At 45.4% G+C, this 25,086-nt stretch overlaps 1 long non-coding RNA gene across 2 annotated transcripts in view; it reads left to right on the plus strand.

Annotated features, from left to right (window-relative positions):
* Positions 1–631: 631 nt before the first annotated feature.
* LOC309613107 overlaps positions 632–25,086 on the plus strand; it is a 31,031-nt gene continuing 6,576 nt past the window's right edge. For both annotated transcript variants that reach the window (XR_014235528.1, XR_014235529.1), the window contains exons 1-2: positions 632–1,079; positions 18,476–18,541. This is a non-coding gene — a long non-coding RNA (uncharacterized lncRNA). The remainder of the gene's footprint in view (positions 1,080–18,475; positions 18,542–25,086) is intronic.

The following is a 25,086-nucleotide window of genomic DNA, read 5'->3' on the forward strand; positions in this document are numbered from 1 at the left end:
CCCTAAGTTGTTCCTTGTCTGCCCGGACCCGGATACCCACGAGGAGTGTTGACCAGTCACCATGCCGACACCCCTGAGCCCAGGCTTTGTGGGGTCCTCATGTCTGGGTGGAGGGCGTACATCCGGCAAGGGCACCATTGCCGTGGAGCTCCGGACCTGGCGCCACGGGGTCACGACGCTGATTTGTGCAGCGATGCCTGGCTCTCTGGTCAGGTGGTCCTGAGGGGCTTTTCTTCTGTAAGGTTATATTCACCTCCCATCCCCACCCCCAGCCCCATCGACAGACATCTCAGGAGAGATTCCTTGAGGCCATGCAGATGCCTTTTCTCCTTAAACCTTTCAAGATTCTAGCCTCCATCAGATCTTGTCTGCAGCATCACTTCTTTGGCTTCCCCTCCCTCACTCCCTCCCTCCTTCCTTCCACATGTATTGATTGGATTTCCACTGCAAGAAAGAGCTGTCCCAGGACCTACTGTATAGCATAGGGAACTCTACTCAATACTCCGTAATGGCCTATGTGGGAAAAGAATCTAAAAAAGAGTGGATATATGTATATATATAACTGATTCACTTTGCTGTACACCTGAAACTAACACAACATTGTAAATCAACTATACCCCAATAAAAATTAAAAAAAAAGAAAGAGCTGGCCCTTCTGCTCCGACTTATTTAATCAAATACTTATTTATATCTGTGTGGACTTAGGGATATTTTATTCCGTGGGTGATAATCTGATACTATCATTTTTTATTTTATTGTTCACATTTCTCAGCCCTGGCTGCTGGGAGCTCCTTCAGGGCCCCTGTATCCTTTGGACCAGCCCCATGTTTTCTGGTTCCCCTCGGTTTTCTAGGATTTGCTGCCGGCCTCACTCAGCTAATCGTTAGATATTCTCCTTGGGTTCTGTGGGCTATTGAGGCCACAGGTCACATCTTCTGTTTGAATCAATTATGGGCCAGATTATACCTAAAACATATTTCTTTGTTGTTTGGTGTGTTGGCAGAGCTGAATCTTTGCAGAAATCCCCACCATTTGGAGGTTGGAAGTTGTGATTGTTGTGTCGGGAGCCATCAAACCAGGTAGGACCTAGTTTGGCTCCAAATTATTGTCTTTTATGGTTTCTGTTCCTTCTACCTTACAGTCCCCCTGGGGAGCCCCTAGGGTTCAAAAGCTGGAGAACACCCAAGTCATGTTGACCAGGAGCTCCCTTTGCGTGGCAGACAGAAAGTGCCAAGATATCATGATGATAACGTTGACCTTTGTCTACGAGCTTCGACTGATCTTACCAACAACTGAGAATGTTGTTGGAAGGAAGGTCCTTCATTTGGGTCCCTCAGAAGCTGACCTTGTTTTAATGATTCAAGGGCAAGGGCTTTCTGTGGGAGGTGATCTCAGGGGGGCGTGGGGAAGTGAGACAGGGAGAGAAGGGCAGCCATTGCTGTATTATTATTGTATTATTATTGTATAATCAAGCACATCATCACCATGAGCAACTGGACTTCAGTCCTGCTGGAGAGCCTGGGAGACAGTGTGGAACTCATACCTGAGTTCTCCGGCCCCTCAGGAGCAGGGGTGCTTATATACTGATTCCCGTTAGTTTGGGTTGATGGCTGCTCCTGGGCGTGTTCATTCTCTAGTTCTTCTAAGGATGCAGGCAGAGCGGGCTATGGTGGCTGGAGAAAGTCCTCAGGCAAAGTTGTGCCCGGGAATGGTGAGGGTCTACAGGTTACGGGCAGGGCACCCACAGCATCCACTCCAGGCATAGCCCCATTTTACAGGTGAAGAAACTGAGGTACAGAGAAGCTAAGTGACTTACCTGGGGTCTAGAAACAGTACTGAGAGCTGGCGCTTGAAGATATGAATTTGGGTGAGGACAGTTCTAAGTCTCCACCGAACACTCTGGAGCCTTCTCCCTTTGCCCCTGCTTCTCACGGCAGGTTCCTCCTCTGTAGCCCCCTTGCTAGCCTGGAAACTGCCTCCCGGGCTGGGCAGGGTGCGTGTTTGTGATGGTTCCGCCTAGTGTCTTGGTAGTTGCAGGTTCGATGTTTGAGTTGGTTGGGGAAAAGCCCCTGCATTATTTCAGGAGGCTTGAGTTATGTCAACCCCTCCAATAAACAGTGTTAAAAGATTAGGTGAATAGACAGAAGAAACGCCTGGTTTCTTATTGACTTAGACTGTTGGGCTGTTGGATGGTCTGCTGTCTCTCTGGCCCCAGGCGGCCCCTCTGACGGCTCCAGAAGAGGGAACCGAGTCACGCTTTGTGTGTCCCAGCTCCGCACTGTTCCCCTGGCCCTCCTGACCTCCTGCATCTAGTTCTTGTTTCATGTTCTCACTACTCTTCCCGGCCCCTCCTGTATTCCCAGCCTGTTCTCCTGGTGAACTCTTGGGCCTGGGCTTTCGTTCTGAGTCTGGAGGGAGGGGACCTGGGCTTTGCCAATAAATATCTGTGGATGTGGGGCCCGGGTGCAGCCCCCGCCTCCATTACCCACAGGAGGAAATTTAAAGAGGAAATTACCCTCGCCTGGTCCCCCTCCTAGGACTGCCTAGGGCTTCAAAGCAGATGAGGTGACAAAAGGGTTGTCACAACCCAGGGCCTGGCTGACTTCCTGGCCTCCAAGAAACAGAAAGAGACAATAACCATATAAAAAGAAGCTCTGGGACTTCTCTGGTGGTCCAGTGGTTAAGAATCTGCCTTCCAATACAGGGGACCTGGGTTCGATCCCTGGTCAGGGAACTAAGATCCCACATGCCCTGGGGCAATTAAGCCCACGCACCACAACTACTGACCCCGTGGGCCACAACTAGAGAGAAGCCCATGCGCTGCAACCAGAAGCCCGCCCGCTGCAGTGGAGGATCCCAACGAAGAACCTGTGGCCGCAACTAAGACCCGACACAGCCAAAAATAAAATAATTAAATAAATATTAAAAAAAACCAAACAAACTAAAAAGAAGCTCCACCTCACCAGTTTTCAGGAACGTATGAATTAAAAATACTAGTGAAGGGGCTTCCCTGGTGGCACAGTGGTTAAGAATCCGCCTGCCAATGCAGGGGACATGGGTTCGATCCCTGGTCTGGGAAGATCCCACATGCCGCAGAGCAACTAAGCCCGTGCGCCACAACTACTGAAGCCCGTGTGCTGCAACTACTGAAACCCGCACGCCTACAGCCCAGGCTCTGCAACAACAGAAGCCACCGCGATGAGAAGCCCGTGCACCACAATGAACAGTAGCCCCTGCTCGCTGCAACTAGAGAAAGCCCGCGCGCAGCAATGAAGACCCAGTGCAGAAAAAATTAAAAAAATAATAAAAAATAAATTCTTAAAAAAAAAATACTAGTGAATTAAAGAGGCAAGTTGAGACTATCTATTACAGTAAAAAAATGTCCACATCCTCTAACCCAGAGAATCACGTCTTTGAATCTGTGGGACAGAGACCCTTGAGCAGGAGGGTAAGGTCTTGGGTGTGCGTGAGGTTGTTCACAAAAGCAGGGCTTCTCAGCGGTCCTGGGCAAGCTCTAGCCTTTATTTCCAATCTGTCACAAACTCATACATTTTTACTTTTACAGTAAAAATGAATCACTAGAGAAATAAAGTTTTAAAAATGAAAGGTTTACAAAATACAAGCCCATGATTTTTATTGTGAGATTTGACATAACATCACTGCCAAATTGCTATAAAAGTTTCTCAGTATTTACCACTCCCTCCCACCCCCTGCCTCACAACTCGGGGCCACCCCCGGATGCTGGACCACAGACTCCGAGTCATGATGCTCAGCTGTGCTGCTTGCAAAACAAACTGGAAAGAGCCTAAATACTTATCAATAGAAGAATGACTATATAAACATGTTATGTCCATAGCATAAAATCCATGTAATAGTAAGAAATAAAGATGGGAGATTTATAAGACCTGACATGCAAAGGTGGCTGAGACATGTTATTGAGTAGAAAAAGGATATATAGTTTTCTCAAGTGTTAAATGTAAAAAAAAAAAAAAATCTGCAATAAAACAATGCTCTATGTTTTCTATGGGCTTGTGAATATGTATGAAAATGTATAGAAAAGGGACTGGAAACGCATCCCTCTGGTACAGGCGCACCTCGTTTTGTTGCATTTCACTTGACTGCACTTTGCAGATATTGCATGTTTTACAAATTCAAGGTTTGTGCCAACCCCACGTTGAGCAAGTCTATCGGTGCCGCTTTTCCAACCGCATTTGCTCACCTCGTGTTTCTGCGTCACATTTTGGTAATTCTTGCAATATTTCAAACTTTTTCATTATTATCATATTTGTGATGGTGATCTGTGATCAGTGACCTTTGATGTTACTATTGCAAAAAGATTATGACTCCTTGAAGTCTCAGATGAGAGTTATTTTTTAGCAAGAAAGTACTTTTTAATTAAGGTGTGTACATTGTTTTTCGGACATAATGCCATCACACACTTAATAGACTCCAGTATAGTGTAAACATAACTTTATGAGCACTGGGAAACCAAAAAGTTCATGTGACTTGCTTTATTGCCGTAGTCTGGAACCGAACCTGCAAGGTCTGCCTGTATTGGGAATGCTGGGTAAAGGGGGAATCTTTTGTAAGGGCTTAATTTTTATGAAAAGAATGCATCCAAATATTACTTGTATAATTAAAAAACATGACATCTAGGCAATGTTGATCTAAGGCAGGCAAGTTACACTGGAAAGTGAATTTTCCAGACTCCGCCCCACCTCCCAACCGAGGGATAAACCACCCACTCTGCCATGCAGGTGAAATGTGGATTAGACAACAGTAAGAGTCAGGCGCGAACTCCCGTGAAGAAGAAGGCACAGTTGCAGACCGAGAGGCTGGGAGGGGACTGGCTTCTTGGTTGTACATGAGCCTTTTGTGAGGTGGCAGAGGAGAGAATTTAGATTTTAGGTTCAAACACAGAGTAAAATTCTAGCACCTGACGTCTGAGTTGAGGGTAGACCGAGCACAGGTATTAGTCTCGACTCCTTCCTGAATCCAAGTGACAGTAAAGGGAGAGAAACCCTATAGAGACAAGAAGCTGGAGGGGCTGTTACTTGACTGAGCAGCCAGGACACAGGGACCCATAGTGGCCGGCAGTGGGGAAGCGGAAAGTACTGACACCAAAGAACCCCAGAGACACTTCTGTTTTCTCCTTCTCTGGGTTCTTCCACCCTAGAGTCCTGACATTCGTGATGATTTACATTTATATGAATCTTTCAGTAGGAAAATCACTTCCTTTCATTCTGGTCATTTTGTTGTATAATTTCCTTGATAATCTCCTGCCCCACTGTTTTTCTCTGTTCTTTTTTCTGGAACTCATCTTAGCTGGATGTCAGACCACCTGGATGAATGCTGTATTTTTCTTACGTTTTCTTTCCTAGTTTCCAGGTTATCATGTTTTGTTGCCGTTCTATTTTTGGAAAATGTCATTGACTTTATCTCCTAATAATTCAGTTGGAATTTTTTCAATTAAACTTTATTTTGAGATAATTGTGGATGCATATGTAGTTGTAAGAAGTAATACAGAGCGATCCTGTGTACATGGGGAGGGCTCTCATGTTGAGCTGTTATACCCACACCCACTCGCCTCCTGCAGCCATTTCCTCCTTTTATATATATATATATATATATATTTATTTATTTATTTTTGGCTGCGTTGGGTCTTTGTTGCTGTGCGCGGACTTTCTGTAGTTGCGGTGATCGGGGGCCTACTCTTTGTTGCGGTGCGCGGGTTTCTCATTGTGGTGGCTTCTGTTGTTGCAGAGCACGGGCTCTAGGTGCGCGGGCTCAGTAGTTGTGCATGTGGGCTTAGCTGCTCCGTGGCATGTGGGATCTTCCCAGACCAGGGATCGAACCCGTGTCCCCTGCATTGACAGGCAGATTCTTAACCACTGCGCCACCAGGGAAGCCCAGCCATTCCCTCCTTAATCCATTTCTATAATTTTGCCATTTCAACAGTGGAATCATAAATGGAATCACACAATGTGTAATCTTTTGCAATTGGCTTTTGAAAAAATTTTTGTTTTTTTAAAATATTTTATTTTTATTAGAGTATAGTTGATTTACAATTTGTTTTATAGGTGTATAGCAAAGTGATTCAGTTATACATATATTCATTCTTTTTTAGATTTCTTTTAGCAATTGGCCTTTTTTTTCACTCAGCATAATTTTCTGGAGATTCATCCTGGTTACGGCTCATATCAATAGTTTGTTCCTGCTTATTGCTGAGCAGTAGTCCATGGTATGGATGTACTACTGTTGTTTTAACTATTTGCCCCTTAAAGGAATTTGGGTTGTTTCCAGTTTTTGGCTATTACAAATAAGGCTGCTATAAACATTCATGTACTAGTTTATGTCTGAACATAAATTTTCATTTCTCTGAGATAATTTACCCACAGTACAATTTCTGGCTCATATGGGAGTTGCATGTTTAGATTTTTCAAGACCCAGTTGGGCTGTTCCATTTCACATTCCCTCCAACAATGTAGGAGGGATTCATTTACTCCACATCCTTGCCAGTGTTTGGTGTTGTCACTATTATTATTTTAGACTTCTGATAAATGTGTATTGATATCTCATAGCGGTTTCAAACCGCGTTTCCCTGATGGCTGATAATGTTGAGCATCTTTTCAACTGCTTACGTGCTATCTGTATGTCCTCTTCAGAAATCTCTCTTCATGTCTTTTTCCAATTTTCTAATTGGATTGTTTGTTTTTCTTATTATTGAGTTTTGAGAGTTCTTTATATACACAAAATAATAGTTCTTTGTTGGATACATGGTTTGCAAATATTTTTTCCCCACTCTGTACCTTGTCTTTCTACCTTTTAACAGGATCTTTCATAGAGCAAAAGTTTTAAATTTTGATGTTCAATTTACTGATTTTTCCTTTTATGAATAGCGCTTTTGGTATCAAGTATAAGCCCTAGGTCCTAGAGATTTTCTCCTATGCATATTTCTAAAAGTTTTATAGTTTCACATTTTACATTTAAGTCAGCAATCCATTTGGAGTTAATTTTTGTATTAAGTGTGGGGTTTAGGTTGATGTTAATTTTTTTTTGCCTGTGGATGTCTAATTGCTCCTGTAGGAAAGGCTCTCTTTCCTTCATTGAACTGCTTTGGCACCTTTGTAAAAAACCAGTTGGGCAAGTCTGTGTGCATCTATCTTTGAATATTCTACTCTGTTCCATTGGTCTATATGTCTATTCCTCTGCCAATACCATACATCCTTGATTATTGCAGGCTTACAGTGAGTCTTGAAATCTGATAGGCTGATTCCTCTCTCTTTAGTTATCTTTCTCAAGACTGTTTTAGCCATGCTAGTTTCTTTGCCTTTCAGTATAAATTTTAAAATAATCTTGTCTGTATCTTAAAAAAAAAAAACAAAACCCTTTTCTGGGAATTTGATAGGGTTTGCTTCAAACCTGTATATCAGTTTGTCAAGAATTGACATCTTAGCTATGTTGGGTATTCTAATCCACAATCATACTATGTCTCTCCATTTATTTAGATCTGCTTTCATTTCTTTCACCCGCATGTTGTCACTTTAGCATACAGATCTTGAACAAGTTTTGTTAGATGTGTACTCTTGAGTATTTCCTTTTCTTTTTGTGCAATTGTAAGTGGTATTGTATTTTTAATTTTGGTGTCCACTGTTCATTACTAGACCATGGAAATACAATGGATTTTTATATGTTTAACTTGTGTCCTGAGATCTTGTTGAGCTCACTTATTAGTTCTAGAATTGTTTTTTCAAATTCCTTGGGATTTTCTACATAGACAGTCATGTTCTCTGCAAACAGGAACAATTCTTTTCTTCCAGTCATATGCATTTTACCCCTTCCTACTTTTCTTGTTTCTTTCGTTTTCATATTTGCCTTATTGCACTGACTAGAACTTACAGCACGATGCTGAATACAAGTTGTGAGAGCCTTTACTTGCCCTTTTTCCTGCTCTTATGGGGGAAACATTCAGTCTTTTGCCATTAAGTATAACATTAGTGGTAGATTTTTTGGGTAGATTCATTTTTCAAGTTAAGTTCCTCTCTGTTTCTATTTTTCTGAGAGCTTTTTTTTTAAAATCATAAATGGATGTTGAATTTTGTCAAATGCTTTTTTCCGCATTGATTGATATGATTATGTGATTTTTCTTCTTAAGACCGTCAGTATGGTGGATTGCATTGATAGATTTTTAAAATATTGAACCAACCTTGCATTCAAATATTTTATTGTTTGAAATAAATCTTACTTGGTCAATATGTATGATTCATTTTATATATGACTGACTTTTCTTGCTAATATTTTGTTAAGGGTTTTTGCATCTATGTTCATTAGGGATATTGATCTCTAGTTTTCTTTTCTGTACTATCTTTGTCTGGTTTTGGTGTCAGGATAATACTAGCTTCATAAAATGAGTTGGGAAGTACTCCCTACTTTTCTATTTTCTGGAAGACATTGTATAAATTTGGTGTTAAGCCTTCCTTAAATATTTTATAAAATTATCCAGTGAAAACATCTAGGCCTGGGAATTTCTTCTTTTTCTTCTTTTTTTTTTTTTTTTGGCCATGCCGCACAGCACGCAGGATCTTAGCTCCTCGACCAGGGATTGAACCCGTGTCCCCTGCAGTGGAAGTACAGAGTCCTAACCACTGGACTGCCAGGGAATTCCTGTCTGCTTAATTTTTTGAGGGACTGCCATACTGTTTTCCACAGCGGCTGTGCCCTTTTACATTCCCACCAGCCGCCTCATTTCAGTGAGGAGGTAGAAGCTGTCAGATCCATACAGACTCACCTCCCTGCCTCAGACTATGTTCATTCATTCACACCACCTTCTACTTCTCTTTGTTCGCTACAACCAAGGAGATGTACCTGCTGCCAGTCAGGTATGTCTATCCCTTCATCTGTTTCCACCCTCCCCATCTCCCGGCCCCGCACCCCACCTCCGGCCAATTTAAGGATGTTATGACCTCCTTCACTGAGCCAATTTCCCTCCCCGTCATCTACTGCATCATTTACATCTGCATTCAAGTAGATGGAGTATTTTCCATCTTTTAAAAACTCTCCCTTGAGAAGCTCACATCATCTATGTGGTATTCCTGCCAAAAATGTTTAACCTGAATCCAGTCATGAGGAAACAATCAGATAAATCCAGTATGGGGACAGGCAACGTGACAACTGGCCTAAACTCTTCAAGCATGTCAGTGCCCTGAAAGACAAGAAAAAGGGCAGGGACTGTTTCCGATTAAAGTATGGAAACCTGACAACGAAAGGGAATGAGTGAACGTCAATTGGATCCAGGACCAGGAAATAGAAAGCAGCTATAAAGGCCGTGTCTGGACTGCTGGGGAAACGTAAATATGGTCTGTTTGCTAGATGATGTTACCGATTCAATGTTAAATTTCTTTGGGTGGGATGTGGCATTGAGGTCATGTAGGAGAATGGCCCTGTTCCTAGGAAAGGCATGCTGTGGTATTCAGGAGTACCTGCAACTTTATTTCCAGTGATTCACCCCAAAATGAATATGTGTGTGTGTGTGGAAAGTAAATGAGGCAGAATGTTAACAAATGATGAATTTAGGTGAAGGGTGAAGAGCTGTGCGTTGTACTCTTCCTTCAACTTTCTGCAGGTTTGAAGTTTTTCACAATAATATGTTGAGCAGAAGAGAATCAACCCTTTATCCATATCTGCCTGTAGCTGCACCCAGTTTATCCAACCTTCTGGATAGAGTCACTGACACTCAAGCTTCCACTCCCCGCCTCCTCCGCCCATTCATCCCTTGGTCCATCCCAGTGGACTTCTGCCCATAATCGCACTGGAGTTGCCTCGTCCAGATCCTGACCGCCTCCGTGCTGCCCACCCTATGGGCCACATCCCACACGGGAGGCCACTTCCTTCTCCAAATCCTCTTGTCTCTCAGCCTCGGCGACACCTGCCTCTTCTGGTTTCCCTTCTGCCTCACTGGAGTCTTCTTGCGCTTCCTTACTTGCTCCCTTTGCTCTACCCAATCTCTAAAGTCTGGGTTCCTAGGAGCTCAGGCTCTTTCTTCTTTAAATCTCTCTTCAGGTGATTCATTGATTCCTATGGACTTAAAAACTGAATTTGTTCTAATGATGCCCAAATATACCTCCAGTCTGGATCTTTCCCACCACTTGAAAGCTCTTTTTTTTTTTTTTTTTTAACTCATTCTCTTGGTTTTTTAAAATTAATTAATATTTTATTGAAGTATAGTTGATTTACAATGTTGTGTTAATTTCTGCTGTACAGCAAAGTGCTTCAGTTATACATATACATTCTTTTTTTAAAATATTCTTTTCCATTATGCTTTATCATAGGATATTGACTATAGTTCTCTGTGCTATACAGCAGGACCTTTAACAACTCTTATTTGATATCGCTCCTTGGCTATTTCACAGACATCTCAAGTTTAACTTTTACTCATTTGTTCATCCGTTGAGCACATATTGAGCACCCAGTGTGTACTAGGCAACTGCTCGAAACACTGGGGAAGCACGGGAAGAAGGGCCAGTTATGGCTACACCATTGGAGTCATTCTCATTGGGAGACAGATGACAGGCAAATAAGAAAGGATTTGAGGGTGGTAAGGGCTCTGAAGAGAATAGATGGTAAAGGTGGATGTGTTAGAGGCTGCGTGGGTGGACTTATATTTTGGATGATCAGAGGTGTATGTTGAGGGAGGTGCATTTAAATGGAGATCAGGATGAGAAGATTTGAGATGAGGAGTCTAGGTAGAGGACATGGTCAGTTTAGTTGCCTTCAGGTGGGAATGGGTTTGGCTTGTTCTGGAAGTGAGATGTGTCCCCACAACCAGAACCTTGATCCTTTTCCTCTCTGGTTTGTATTTTAAAATTTCAGGGCATTTAAGACCCTCTCGTCAACTCTATCTGAAAAACCTTGAACTGACCTTGAATTCCTATTTTGGGATCTTCTTTTATTTATTTATTTATTTATTTATTTATTGGCTGCATCATGTCTTAGTTGTGGCATGCGGGGTCTTTCGTTGTGGCACGTGGACTCTTTGTTGTGCTGCAAGGGTTTCTCTCTGATTGTGGCACGTGGGCTTAGTTGCTCCACGGCATGTGGGAATCTTCCCCAACCACGGCTCGAACCGGTGTTCCCTGCATTGCAAGATGGATTCTTAACCACTGAACCACCAGGGAAGTCCCTTTGAGATCTTCTTCAGATCAAGAATGGCTCCCTCTCTAAGCCAGAAAGTACTTTGATCCTTTTATGGGCAACAAGTCAGAATGTCAGGACAAGATGCAGGTGTCTGTCAGAGTTTCACCCGTCCTTTTACCCATGTGCAAAGCCCAAATAATCACCTGACATCTGCTTAAAGGGGGAAGGTTTCCATTGTCTGCTGGGTCTTGGAGACCCACCTCCACCCCACCCACTGTCCTCTGCAGCTGCCCTTGTATTGCTGGTGACCAGAGGGGAACAATGAGAGACGGTCCTGGGACTTAACAGCTGAGATGTTGCTGAAGTGTCCTTCCCAGCAAAGTGGAAAGGGTGACCTGATTCTTAAAACCTTTCCGGGTAGAAGTTGCAGCCAATGATGATAAAATCTTTGCACTTCCCTCAGGCTGGATTCTATTAAGCCTTGCTACTGAGGCAAAAATCCATCTTTTCTTAATAGGAGGTTGAAACTAATCCTTAAATAGATTGGAAACATACTTAGACCTAAATTTTTTTTGAATGGGCAATGCACTGATATCTTTCTAAAATTTTAAAAATTTAAAAAGTGTGCCAAAATTGTTTTCCTTATACCCCTGTCCCCAACCTCCCAATTCCCACCTGCCTCCATCCCCGCCCTACAAATGCATAACCATTATTATCCACTCAGAACCCCAGAGTTGGTATAAAGATTATTTTATATTGAAGACGTTTGAGATTCAACAGATGCAGAAAGAAGTCTTCCTAGAGCTTCCTTTATCTGACTAAAAGCATAAACTTCTGAGAAATGAGGGCCACCATAAATTTCCTTTTTGGGGCAGCTTCTACTTCCAGGAGAGAAACCAAGAATGAACCTTCCAAAAATCCCCTCTTGGGAGGGTTTCACGGCCATGAAGAAAATGGAAAGACCTGCATGAACAAACACTATCACAAACTTTCTCATCACCGGTTTGTTTTCCTAAAAACCCATTTGTCTTTCCTAAAGAAACCTATTTGTTCTCCTATAGAAGTCTCTTTTCTCCCCCTCCATTTCCCCTACTAGGTTAGGTATATAAGTAGATAAGGCCCAAATTCTAAAGACTACTTTGTTACTCATCATTGGGCACTCTTGCATGTATGAATAAATAAACTCTGCCTTTTCTCTTGCTACTCTGTCTTTTGTCACCTTAATTTGCAGGCCCCAATCACAAACCTAAGAAGGTGGAGGAAACTTTTCCTCCCTGGCACTTGCAAAGACTTTTGCGGCGTATATATAAATATAGCTACAAGTTGTTTTGTGGACATTAGTTTTTATTGCTCTCTGGGAAAGATCTGAGTGGATTTGCTGGGTCTTAGGGTAGGTGTATGTTTAATGTTAAAAGAAACTCCAGAATTTCTTCAAGTGGTTGTACAATTTTCCATTTCTGCCAGCAGGGTATGAGAGTTCCAGATGCCCTCCATTCTGTCAACACTTGGTATTGGAAGTCTTTAATTTTAGCCATTCTAGTGGGTGTTATGTGGTATTTTGCGTTTTCCGGATGACTAATGATGCTGAGCATCTTTTCATGTGGTTGTCGGCCATCTGTGTATCCTCTGTGAAGGGCCTACTCATGTCTTTTGGCCATTTTTTTTTATTGAGTTGTTTGCCTTCCTACCAGTGAGGTGTACAGGTACTTTCTATATTCTAAATGCAAGTCTTTTTCCAGGTATATGTGTTGTGACTCTTTTCTCCCAGCCTGTGGTCTGTCTTTTCAGAAAAGGAAGCTTTAATCCTCTGAGCCTGACCATGCTCCCACCCTCCCCAAGTGCTGGCCTCCCTGCCCTTCCCAGTCCTCTGGACTCACTTCAATCCTTTTCTTTCCTGCTGTGCAGATCAGCTTGCTCAGCGCCTCTCTCTAATCTTGCACAAAACCCTTTTGGGGCTCAATTGAAAAAAAAAAAAAGGGTCAGCCTTCCTTAGAAAGAAGACATGTCTCCCTGCCCGCCCCCCCACCCCAGCTCTCTCTTCCAGCCTATCCCTGTCTCATGCCCAGCCTCGCCCAGACCCTCTTCTTCTTCATTCCATTTACTCCTCGATTTCCCTGCCCTTGCTTCCCATCTATCTTGGACCAAAGATTAACCTTTGAGGGTAAAATCAGGCTTTTCCCCCAGTTGAGACTTTTATGCAAAGTGTTCTACCAGAAACCTCGCCAGGTCCAGGAGTGCCAGAAGAAACTCTCAGGGATGGGAAAGTAACTCCTGCCACACCAGGAACCCCACATTGCAGTTTTATGGGGTGAAAAGGAGCCCCAGGAACAAATTGCACTTCTTCTCCTGTAACATTCTCATCTGTGTGGGCCTCCCGCCCAGGTGTGCCCCTCCTGCCAGATTCGATGATGAAAGTCCATGGAAGCCCTTATTAACCCTCACCTGCATCAGAGTCACTCACTTGCGTAGCTTTTAATCTCCCCTCCCACCTCCCAGAGCTTGGCTCTAACCTTTAGACAGACAGTGGTGGTTCTCAAAGTGTGGTCCCCAGAACAGCAGCGTCTGTACCACCTGGGAACCTGTTAGAAATGCGAACTTCTAACTACAGCAGTGGTCCTCACACTGCAGCGTGTGTCAGAATCACTGGGAGGGCTTCTTAGAACAGTTACCACAGAGATTGGCAGGGCCAGCTCCAGAATCCAGGAGGTCAGAGTGGGCCTGAGAATTTGCACTTCTGACAAGTTCCTGCTTCAGGAACACGCTCTGAGTATCACTGTGCTAGAGAGTCTGATTCGGTTGCTCTGGGCTGGGGTGGGCCTGACATCCTACCTTTCAAAGCTCCCTGTGATTCCCATGTGCTTCGACATGCAGCCAAAGTTGAGAAGTCCACGGGCTAGGGTGCAACACGGCTGAAGCTGCACAATTCCAGCAGAAAAAGTGTTTTATTGAACCTCTCTGGTGGCACAGTGGTTAAGAATCCTCCTGCCAATGCAGGGGATACGGGTTCGAGCCCTGGTCAGGGAAGATCCCACATGCCACAGAGTAACTAAGCCCGTGTGCCACAACTACTGAGCCTGCGCTCTAGAGCCGGAGAGCCACAACTACTGAGCCCACACCACAACTACTGAAGCCCACGCACCTACAGCCCATGCTCTGCAACAAGAGAAGCCACCGCAATGAGAAGCCCACGCACCACAACAAAGAGTAGCCCCCGCTCGCTTCAACTAGAGAAAGCCCGCATGCAGCAACAAAGACCCAATGCAGCAAAAAAAATAAAAATAAATAAATAAAGAAATGAAGAAATGTGTATTAAAAAAAAAAGTGTTTTATTTATTTAAAAATTTTTTTACATTATAGTTGATTGACAGAAAAGGTGATTTAACATACAGGACCCTCCTAAAGCGTTTCTTCCTTTGTCTAATCTTTCCTTGCAGGCCAGCCCTGCGTGTCCAGTTTGCTCAGGGCCCCGTAAGTTTCCACTAAAGTCCAGCAGGGCCGTCTCCGAGGCTCTGAGCAGGCCTGGCTCCGGGGGTGCAGGGCTGCGCCGGCAGCACTCAGCCCCAGGTGCTTGGGAGCTGTTGGGGGACAACTCCAGGGAGTGAGTCCATTGAGAGCTCTGGGAGGGGCTGCAGCCCGCTTGGCTGGAAAGGGACACATCCTTTTTTGTGCTAGGTGAGCAGTAAGGATGGAAACTGTTGCCAAGGGCCTGGGGACTGTGACCGTGTTTGGGACTGTTCCGTTAAACTCCCAGGGGATGTGGTCATGGGATTTCATGGAAGCTTTTGATGTTCAGCCAAGCTTCTGTCAAGTGTGGTCACCAAGACCTTTGATTGCTTTTACGCTTTTATTGAGGCATAATCTACACACGGTAAAATGCACAAATCTTAGGTGGACAGTTTGATGAATTTTTACCTGTGTCTACACCCGTGTGACCACCACCCAGATCAGCACAGAGGACATTCCATCATCCAGTGAGTCCCCTCAAGCCCTCTTCCCAATCGCCACCTCCCACTGCCCCAGCAGGCGGCCACTATTTTGACCCCAGCGCCATGGATGAGGTGTTTTTTGTTGTTGTTTTTTTTATTAGGTTGTGCTGGGTCTTAGTTGCGGCTCGCGGGCTCCTTAGTTGTGGCATGTGAACTCTTAGTTGCGGAATGCATATGGGATCTAGTTCCCTGACCAGGGATCGAACCCAGGTCCCCTGCATTGGGAGCACAGAGTCTTAACCACTGCGCCACCAGGGAATTCCCCCCAAGGAGTTTTGCCTGTCGAACTCCATATAAATTTAGTTATACGGGATGTGCTCATTTGTGTCTGGTTTCTTTTCCTTAACATTGTTTTTGAGATTCATCCATATTATCGCATACAAGAGCAATTCGGTCATTTCCCTTTGGTGCTGTACATGCTATTTCTCCATTCTTCCACTGATGGGCATTTGGGTTATGTTTAGGATCTGGCTATTCGCGGTTCAGCTGTGATGTGCATTTCTGGACATGGCCTTTGTGGTGCACGAGCGCCCTCCTTTCCTTTGGATTTATCCCCAGGAGTTGGAGTTTGGTTGTATGTTAAGTGTATGTTTAACTTTAATTATTATTATTATTTTTTTAAAAAATTTATTTAGTTGCACCGGGTCTTAGTTGCGGCAGGCAGGCTCCTCAGTTACAGAATGTGAACTCTTAGTTGCGGTATGTGGGATTTAGTTCCCTGATCAGGGATCGAACTCGGGCCCCCTGCATTGGGAGCATGGAGTCTTATCCACTGCGCCACCAAGGAAGTCCCTATTTAACTTTAACAGAAATTGCCCGACAGTTCTCTGCAGTGCTTGGACCGATCCACACTCCCACTGACAGTGCATGCTTCTCCCCAACCTCACCCACCCTGGACATTTCCAGAGGTTTGGTTTTGGCCATGCTGGTGAGTGTGCAGTCGCAGCACTCGTAGTTTTAATTTGCATTTCCCTGTAACCATTGATGTTAAGCATCTTTTCATGTTTCCCAGCCATTCGGATATTCCCCTGTCCAAGTCGTTTGCGCATTGGGTATGGGTATCTGAGACCTTTTAATTAAGGTAAAAGTGTCGTGAAATAGTGCCTTACTTATGCCAGGAATTGAGAGGGGGCTCAAGTGGGCTTGTGAAGAGGAGGATGAGAGAGAAGGGCCCTTTTTAATGAGTCTGACCCCAGCCCCGGAAGCTTACCGATCTGTCTCCCCAGCACCTAGAACAGGACCACGCACAAGACTGGAACCCAGTGAAATTCATCAAATGGGGGACCATCCATAGCGGGCTGTTTTGGATCTTGCAATAAATGATATTCTCCATTCTCTACTCTTCCATCCCCGTGAAGCTAGGCCAGACCCTGTGTCCCCTCCAGTTCTGGACAGCGACCTATAGGCAGCCTTAGGCCACCAGATCATTAATACAGCCCTGACTCAGACCTGTTGATTGGCTTGCTTGGATCCCATGAAAAGCCTCCCCAGTAACTGGGGGTCCTCTGCAGTGCCCTAGGATTGCATCACTATCTATACTCCAATTTCTTCACGGTCAAGATTTGCATCCAATAGCCCAGGGCTCCCAGCACCTGGACCCCTAGATCCCCAGAAGAGACCTCAGAGACCACAGGCTGCCCTCCCCAGCCCAGGTCTTTGTGGAGCATTTGCTCGGCCCAGGGTGTTTCCAGATTGGGGATGAGCTTTGGATGCGTTGTGTTCTTTTGTGTGCAGGGCTCAGATAAGCAGCCGCCAGCTCATTTCCTTTGCCACCTGGCTCCCATGCGGCCCAGTCCGTACTTGTGAACTGAATGGATAAATGAATGGTTTGGGATTTGATTCATCTCCCAATCAGGCAGGCGATCTTTCATTCCTGCCACCTTGGGCCAAAGGAAAAACCAGGAATGTCTTTTCATGTTTTACCAGAGACTCAAAAATTTTGACATCTTGTTCTTGATGATTTCATAAAGTTCTAACCACCCTTGATTATTGAACACTCTCGTGTCAGCTAAGTGTCTGAAATAGTAAATCCTGTTTCTCCATTGGCTTCTTAATATAAAGGATGGGGGCTTCCCTCGTGGTGCATTGGTTAAGAATCCACCTGCCAATGCTGGGGACAAGGGTTTGAGCCCTGGTCCAGGAAGACCCCACATGCCGCAGAGCAACTGAGCCCGTGTGCCACAACTACTGAGCCTGCGCTCTAGAGCCCGCAAGCCACAACTACTGAAGCCCACGTGCCACAACTACTGAAGCCCTCGTGCCTAGAGCCTGTGCTCCACAACAAGAGAAGCCACCGCAATGAGAAGCCCATGCACTGCAATGAAGAGTAGCCCCCGCTCGCCACAACTAGAAAAAGCCTGCGCACAGCAATGAAGACCCAATGCAGCCGAAAATAGATAAATAAATAAATAAAAAAAATTAAAAAAAAAAAAAAAAAAAGGACGTGTCCAATTGGGAAAAAAACAGATTAAAGGATTAAATGATCAGTGGTGCAGTTCTGGAATCCTCAGAATCAATCAATCAGTTATTTAAGTGACTAATTTTTTTTTTTAATATCAAGACCAAGCTTTATTAGGAAGTTACATAATCATCACATCAGAATATCAAAGGCAGAAACCTATATGCCCATTTTGATAAGTGACTGGAAAATTCGTGCCATTTACTGATTTTAGATGTTTAGAAATTGAGTAGTAAGTAACATTTATTATGTGTCTTCTTGGTGTCAGGCATCGTGCTAGGCATGAGGTATATGATACTGGAGATTTCAGTCTGGCGATGGATGGATTCTCTGACTCAGGGTGTCCTCATGGAGTCTCATCCCTGATCCCATCCAGATATGGAATTTCTCCCCCACTTGTGGATTCCCTGATACCTCAGCGATGGCTGTTCCACCCCAGCCTCTGGCCAGTTTCCAGTGTCTGATTGTGCTAGGTTGTAATCCCATGTGTTGCCAGTAGGGGCCTCCCTTCTAACACCTGATGTTTCATGGCTGAAAATTTTGGCTTCTATTTGACAAATGAGAACAAGGTAAAAGCACACTCTGTGGGTTTGAAGTTTCATTTCTTTATTTTTTTAAAGTTAACTTGGAATGAAGAGTGACCGTGGGTAGTGAAGGGCATGTAAAATTTTTTGGACTAGTGCTGTTCGATAGAACTTTTGGAAATTTGCTCTACAATCTGTCCTATGCGATTTCAGTAGCCACCAGCCACGTGAAACTGTTGAGTGCTTGACACGTGGCTAGTGTGACTGAGAAACTGAATTTTAAATGTTATTTACTTTTAATTAATTTATACGTAAATAGCCACACATGCCCAAGGGTCACAGCTTTAGAATAAGTTCTGTTTCTGTCATTTCAGCAAAGGAGAAACCAGAGAGGAAACGCAGGAAGAGCACAGTGGCCAGTTAAGGCTCCTGCTCTCCAGGTAAGGGTTCTGCTTCAGGTTAGTTTATTGTCAAGACGGTGGTGCCAGAGAGATTTGGGAGTCAGTTCTGCCCTTGCCACTTAACAGCTGCTGTGGTTTGGGGCAAACAAGTTCATCTCTCGCAGCCACAGTTCCTTCATCTGTAAATTGGGGCTAATAATAAATACCGACCTCAAGACTCTCGTGAGGAGCCGGTGAAGTGCAGCCTCGGGGCAGCGCCCGCAGACAATTAAGTGCAGCCCCTGCAGGCAACGATGACGGTGCGGCGGTGACAGACACCCAGCTCTGAGCTGGTCTCCCTGCTCAGTGTCGCTAAAGGGGCTGCATCAGTCCAAGGTCAAGAACGTCAAGTGACTGGGTTAGCCAGGAGTCTCCTAGGAGTCAGGCAGCTGTGTCAACTTCATTCTCTGGAGGTCAAATCAAAGGGGAGACCAGGGGGCTCCTGGGGTGTTCACCCCCACCTGTGCTTTCTGGACGGTTAACCCCTACAGGGCCTCTGCCCTCCCCCTTCCCCTCATCCTGGTCCAGCAGACTGGCGGCCTCTGCCTGTCTGGGTCATGTTAACCATCTTTTACGAGAGGGCTTTTTTGGGTCATACTGATGGGGGTCCTCCCCAGATGCAGCCACCCCATCCTGAGTCCTGAGCGCTCGGGGCCCTAACACACGTGTATGTGTGTGAGATGGTGGGGGCTTCCTTTAGCGCAGTGTGGCTCGGAAATCAAGAAAGCTGGTTTAATATGCAGATTCTGAGTCAGGAGATCTGGGGGGCCTGAGAGTCTGCAGTTCTAACAGGCTCTCAGGTGGTGCCACCTCGCTGATCCCAGCGCCACACACAATAGGGAGATTCTCATCAGTGGTTCCCAAAGTCTTGTCCTGAGGGGCAGCAGGCGCGTCCCCTGACAAGCGACTTGTTAGGAATGCAGGTTCTCGGGCCCCATCCAGACCGACTGAATCAGAAACCCCGGGGTGGAACCCAGCAATCTGCGCTTTATCAGGCCTCACTGGAGACTCGGATGCAGCTGAAGTTTGGGAACCGCCGTCCTCAGTCGCTGGTTCTCAAACGTGGGTGCCCTTTGGAATCACCTGTTTCCAGTTGATTGTTTTTCTTTATTTTTTGATTTGTTTTCGATTGTTTCTTTTATTTTTGTATTTAGAAATCAGCGTGATGGCGGTATAATTTCCTGGGGAGTTTAAAAAAGTCAGTTGCTTGGGCCCCAACCCTGGAGCTTCTGGTTTGATTGTTCTGGAATGCAGCCGGGGTGGGGGGGGGCCTTTATTGTTGTCTTTCTGGGTGGGATGTAGGGTCGATTTTTTAAAGTCTTGGCTACTCAGTAGGATTACCTAGAGAGCTTTCCAAGCACAGGTGCTTGGGTTCCCCCACCAGAGATTCTAATCTAGGGTGTTTCCTCAGCTTGGAGTTTTTAGGACTCCTGAGGGTGAGAACCACTGCTGTGATGGAGAGAATCCAGGATCCCCCGTGGAGGGGAATTCCTGCTTTGCAGCAGGGTAGGGAAGGGCCTCTTTATCTTCATTAGCGAAAGGGATCCTGAGATAGTCCCAGATGGAAATCCTGACAGTCAGCGGGGAATTGTGGGTGAGAGAGGGATGAGCCCCCAGACAGGAGGAAGAGGTTCTCGTCAGAGAACTAAAGGTACAGACACGGAAAGGACAGCCCCAGGGGCTGATGGGCCTGCGGTGCCTGAGGTTTGTGGGATTTTTTTCCCTTTTAATTTCAACATAATTTCAGGCTTATAGAAAAATCACAAGAATAGAACAAAGAACTTGTTTTTTACTCTTCACCCACATTGTGTGTGTGTGTTGGTTTTGTTTTTTCTGAGTCATATGAGAATAAGTTGCAGATAGGATACCCTTTACCTCCCAAAGCTTCAGTTGTATAATTCCAAAACATACAAAAGCCATTCTCTTCTAGAACTACAGTGCGTTTACCCCACTCAGGAAACTTCTATCAATCCAGTGATGTAATATCAGGCCTTATCCAGATTCAGATTTCACCAATTGTCCCAATACCTTCCTTTTAAACAAAAGGATATCCAGGATCACGAGATCACAAGTTGCCTGAGGTCGTGTCTCCTCCAGTCTGGAGCTGTTCCTCAGGCTTTCTTTGTCTTTCACAACACTGACAGTTTTTTTTTTTTTTTTAAGATATATATATATTTTTAATGCTTTTCTTTTTTAAAAAATTTATTTATTTTATTTATTTATTTTTGGCTGCATTGGGTCTTTGTTGCTGTGCACGGGTTTTCTCTAGTTGTGGTGAGCGGGAGCTACTCTTCGTTGCAGTGCGCGGTCTTCTCCTTGCAGTGGCTTCTCTCGTTGCGGAGCACGGGCTCTAGGTGCGCGGGCTTCAGTAGTTGTGGCACGTGGGCTCAGTAGTTGTGGCTCGTGGGCTCTAGAGCGCAGGCTCAGTAGTTGTGGCGCACGGGCTTAGTTGCTCTGTGATATGTGGGAATCTTCCCGGACCAGGGCTCGAACCCGTGTCCCCTTCATTGGCAGGCAGATTCTTAACCACTGCGCCACCAGGGAAGTCCTGTTTTTTTAAAAATCAACAACTCTTGTTAGATTTGTGAAAGAAGTGAGGCCACAGGGCAAACTGCTGCCCCCGCATCGGAGGCACCGACAGGTAAGCGCAGAGAATCACGGCCCCAGCAGCAGAAAGCTGCACAGGAACCCAGGCTGGGGAAGGGAACCGGAACGGAAATTGACGAATTGCCAGGGGCTCAGTGTAGACCAGGCTAAGAGTTGAAACTTCAGAGGGGGCCCAGTGCGAAAGGAGTCCTCACCTGTTTGTGAATTACCTCCAGAAACCCAATCTGCTCTCACAGGTGAATATTGGGGGAAAACTCCCCTTGTGCTTCCAGCTGGGGAGGAGGACAGGAGCCATTGTCAACACTGACAGTTTTGAAGAGTGAGAGCTGGTTATGTTACAGACTGTCCCTCAGTTTGGGTCTGTCTGATGTTTCCTCCTATATTAGGGACGGGATGGCACGTTCTTCTCAGTGCATTGTATCAGGAGAACGTGAGGGTAGTTTCTTGGTTTGGGAGACTGTAAAGCAAATTTGGGTTGTAAATATTCCCAGTGAGAAGGAAAATCAAGGCACCTAGAGGGAGGCTGGTGTGGTTTGCACAAGCATCTGTGATTAGCTCACATGTTCAAAGGACGGAGCAAAGGTCCAAAGGCAGAGGACTCAAACCAGAGAGGCAGGAAATAGAATAATGGCTGAAAAACTGACACTCAGAATGAGCTGAGGCTACGAAAAGTGAGGAGGCAACCAGGGCTTTTAGGTGGCTTGCTTAAGAAACACAATTGGTTTTTCTGTCAATAAAAAAATAGAATGTGTTTATTGTGGAAAATCCAGGAAGCATAGAGAAGAAAAGAGCTACTCCCTCAGTCCTACAACCAGCTGGACCGCTGCTGGTATTTTAGCACATTTTCTCCCAGCCTCCAGAAAGGGTGTCTAAAGCCGTGCTTGGAGCCTGAAACGAGCGAGATAAAGAAGGGCGAAGTCTGTCTGCCGGAGGAGGCGATGTCACGCTGGTGGAGGTTGGTGAGAGAGGCTGCCTGTGTGTCCACCTCTCTCAGCGGGGACATCTGTGAGCTGGCGCGGGGTGGGGGGGGGGGGGCGGAGTCCAGGAGGAGGTGGAGTGTGCATTTGGGACCCAGAGCTACTGCCTCGGTCTTTGCAAAACTCAGAGGCTGGCTCCAAAAGTTTGGGGCTGGGCAAATATTTCACTGATTTGTAAAAATAAAAGCGGGGAGGCAGGGTGTGTGATGGTGGGGGTGGTCCTAACTCGAGACTGAGCTGTGTGCACTTAAATTCAGACTGGGGAGGCCCCGGGGGTGGGGGGGAGCAGGCAGAGAGCTTTTGTCACCCAAAATAGCCTTCACAACCTCCGTCCAGGTGGGTATTGCTTATTCCTGTTTACAGACAAGGAAACTGAGACTCAAAGGTAGGTGATGTGTCAGACCCCATAAGTGCCCCACCCAGGTCCTTGCTCACCCAGAGGTCACCCCCGAGAGTCCCATATGTGCTGATGGCTTCCTGCATCTCTGTACAGGGTGTTCTCTGGCCCTTAGCGTGGGGGGGGGGGAGTTAACACCCCAAGAGTGACCCTCAACAAGGGAGTTGATGGTGAATACCCCAACTTGTTTGCTCCTTGCTGAGACAATTTTTTTTAATTGTGGTAAAAAAACACATTATGTAAGATTTACCATCTTAACGATTTTTAAGTTTCCAGTGTTACCTGCATGCACCTTGTTGTGCAACAGATTTCTAGAACTTTTCATCTTGCAAAACTGAAACCCTATACCCATTGAACAGCTCCTATTCCCCTCCCCCAGTCCCTGGTAACCACCATTCTACTTTTCTGTTTCTATGAATTTGACTACTTTAAATATTGCACATAAGCAGAATCATGCAGCGTTGGTCCTTCTGTGACTGGCTTATTTCATTTAGCGTGAAGTCCTCAAGATGCATCCATGTTGCAGCATATGACAGAATTTCCTTATTTTTTAGACTGAAAAATATTCCACTGTAGGTATGTACGACATCTGGTTTATCCATTCATCCACTGATGGACACTTGGGTTGCTTCCACCTCTTGGTGATTGTGAATAATGCTGCTATGAACATGGGTGTGCACATATCTCTTTGAGATCCTGTTTTCAGTTATTTTGGATATATACTGAGGAGTGGGATTTCTGGGTCACACAGTAATTTTAAGTTTTTGAGGAAACTTCATAGTGTTGTCCACAATGGCTGCACCATTTCATTGATGAGACAATTGTAGGTCCCTGGAGGGACTGGTCACTGTGGTAACCCACTCATAAACGCTATCCTTTTATTGGCTGCCTTCTCTTCCCTGTCTCACCTCCCCACTCTCCTTCCTGGCTTTCCAGATAAACTACATGCACAAGGTCTTTGTTGCAGGGTCTGCTTCTGGCTGGACCCTCAACTAAGGCCTGTCACTTGCCTCAGGTTACACAGTTAATAAGTGGCTCATTTGAGTATCTATTGGTATATAATAAGCCACCTCAGGACTCAGTGGCTTAAGACAACAATTTATTGTCACTTGTGGTTCTGCGCGTTGACTGGGCTCGCTGAGTGGTCTTTACTTGGGGTCCACTGTGGTTGCAGTCAGATGTTGGTGGGGCATGAGGCCTCTGAAGGCTTGGCTGGGCTGGACGTCCATGGAGGCTTCTCACTCTGGCCGTCTGGAAGCTCAGCGGGGGCTGTCGGCCAAGTGGTCTCTCTGTGTGGTGGGCTTCCTCACAGCCGGGTGGCTGGCTTCAGAAAGGAGCATCCCAAGAAAGAACATTCCAAGGGCAGGAATGGGAAACTGCCAGCCCAGTTTAGGGCTTTGCCTGGAGATGGCACAGTGTCTTTTCCACCACATTCTATGGGAGAACGCACAATAGACTCGTCCAGATCGAAGGGGTGGAGAAATGGACTCCACCTCTTGATGGGATCGGGGGTCAAGTCCACACTGCAGAAGAGCATTGGGATGGGAGAGATTTTTGTGGTCATCTTTGGAAAGTACAGTTGGTCACAGTGATGGGTCAAACCCGGACAGTCCAAATAGAGATTGTGATCTCAACCTCTAAGCTGCCTCCACTTAAGAGATACGTTCTAGGGATTCCCGATGTTTCTAGCGGGCTGGAGAACCAGCAATAATGGCCAACTTGAGAAATGCTGTTTTTGTTTATTATGACCCCATTTTTTTTTAACGTCTTTATTGGAGTGTAATTGCTTTACAATGGTGTGTTAGTTTCTGCTTTATAACAAAGTGAATCAGTTATACATATACATATGTTCCCATATCTCTTCCCTCTTGCATCTCCCTCCCTCCCACCCTCCCTATCCCACCCCTCTAGGTGGTCACAAAGCACAGAGCTGATCTCCCTGTGCTATGCAGTTGCTTCCCACCAGCTATCTATTTTACGTTTGGTAGTGTATATATGTCCATGCCACTCTCTCACTTCGTCACATCCCACCCTTCCCCCTCCCCATATCCTCAAGTCCATTCTCTAGTAGGTCTGTGTCTTTTTAATTTAATTTAATTTATTTATTTATTTTTTGGCTGTGTTGGGTCTTCGTTTCTGTGCAAGGGCTTTCTCTAGTTGCGGCAAGCAGGGGCCACTCTTCATCGTGGTGCGCGGGCATTTCACTGTCGCAGACTCTCTTGTTGCGGGGCACAGGCTCCAGACGTGCAGGCTCAGTAGTTGTGGCTCACGGGCTTAGTTGCTCCGCGGCATGTGGGATCTTCCCAGACCAGGGCTCGAACCCGTGTCCCCTGCATTGGCAGGCAGATTCTCAACCACTGCGCCACCACGGAAGCCCAGGTCTGTGTCTTTATTCCCATCTTGCCACTAGGTTCTTCATGACCTTTTTTTCTTTTCCCTTAGATTCCATATATATGTGTTAGCATACTGTATTTGTTTTTCTCTTTCTGACTTACTTCACTCTGTATGACAGACTCTAACTCCATCCACCTCACTACAAATAACTCCATTTCGTTTCTTTTTAT

This window comes from Balaenoptera borealis (assembly GCF_965194805.1).
Source record: "Balaenoptera borealis genome assembly, chromosome: 16".
NCBI classification, from domain to species: domain Eukaryota; kingdom Metazoa; phylum Chordata; class Mammalia; order Artiodactyla; family Balaenopteridae; genus Balaenoptera; species Balaenoptera borealis.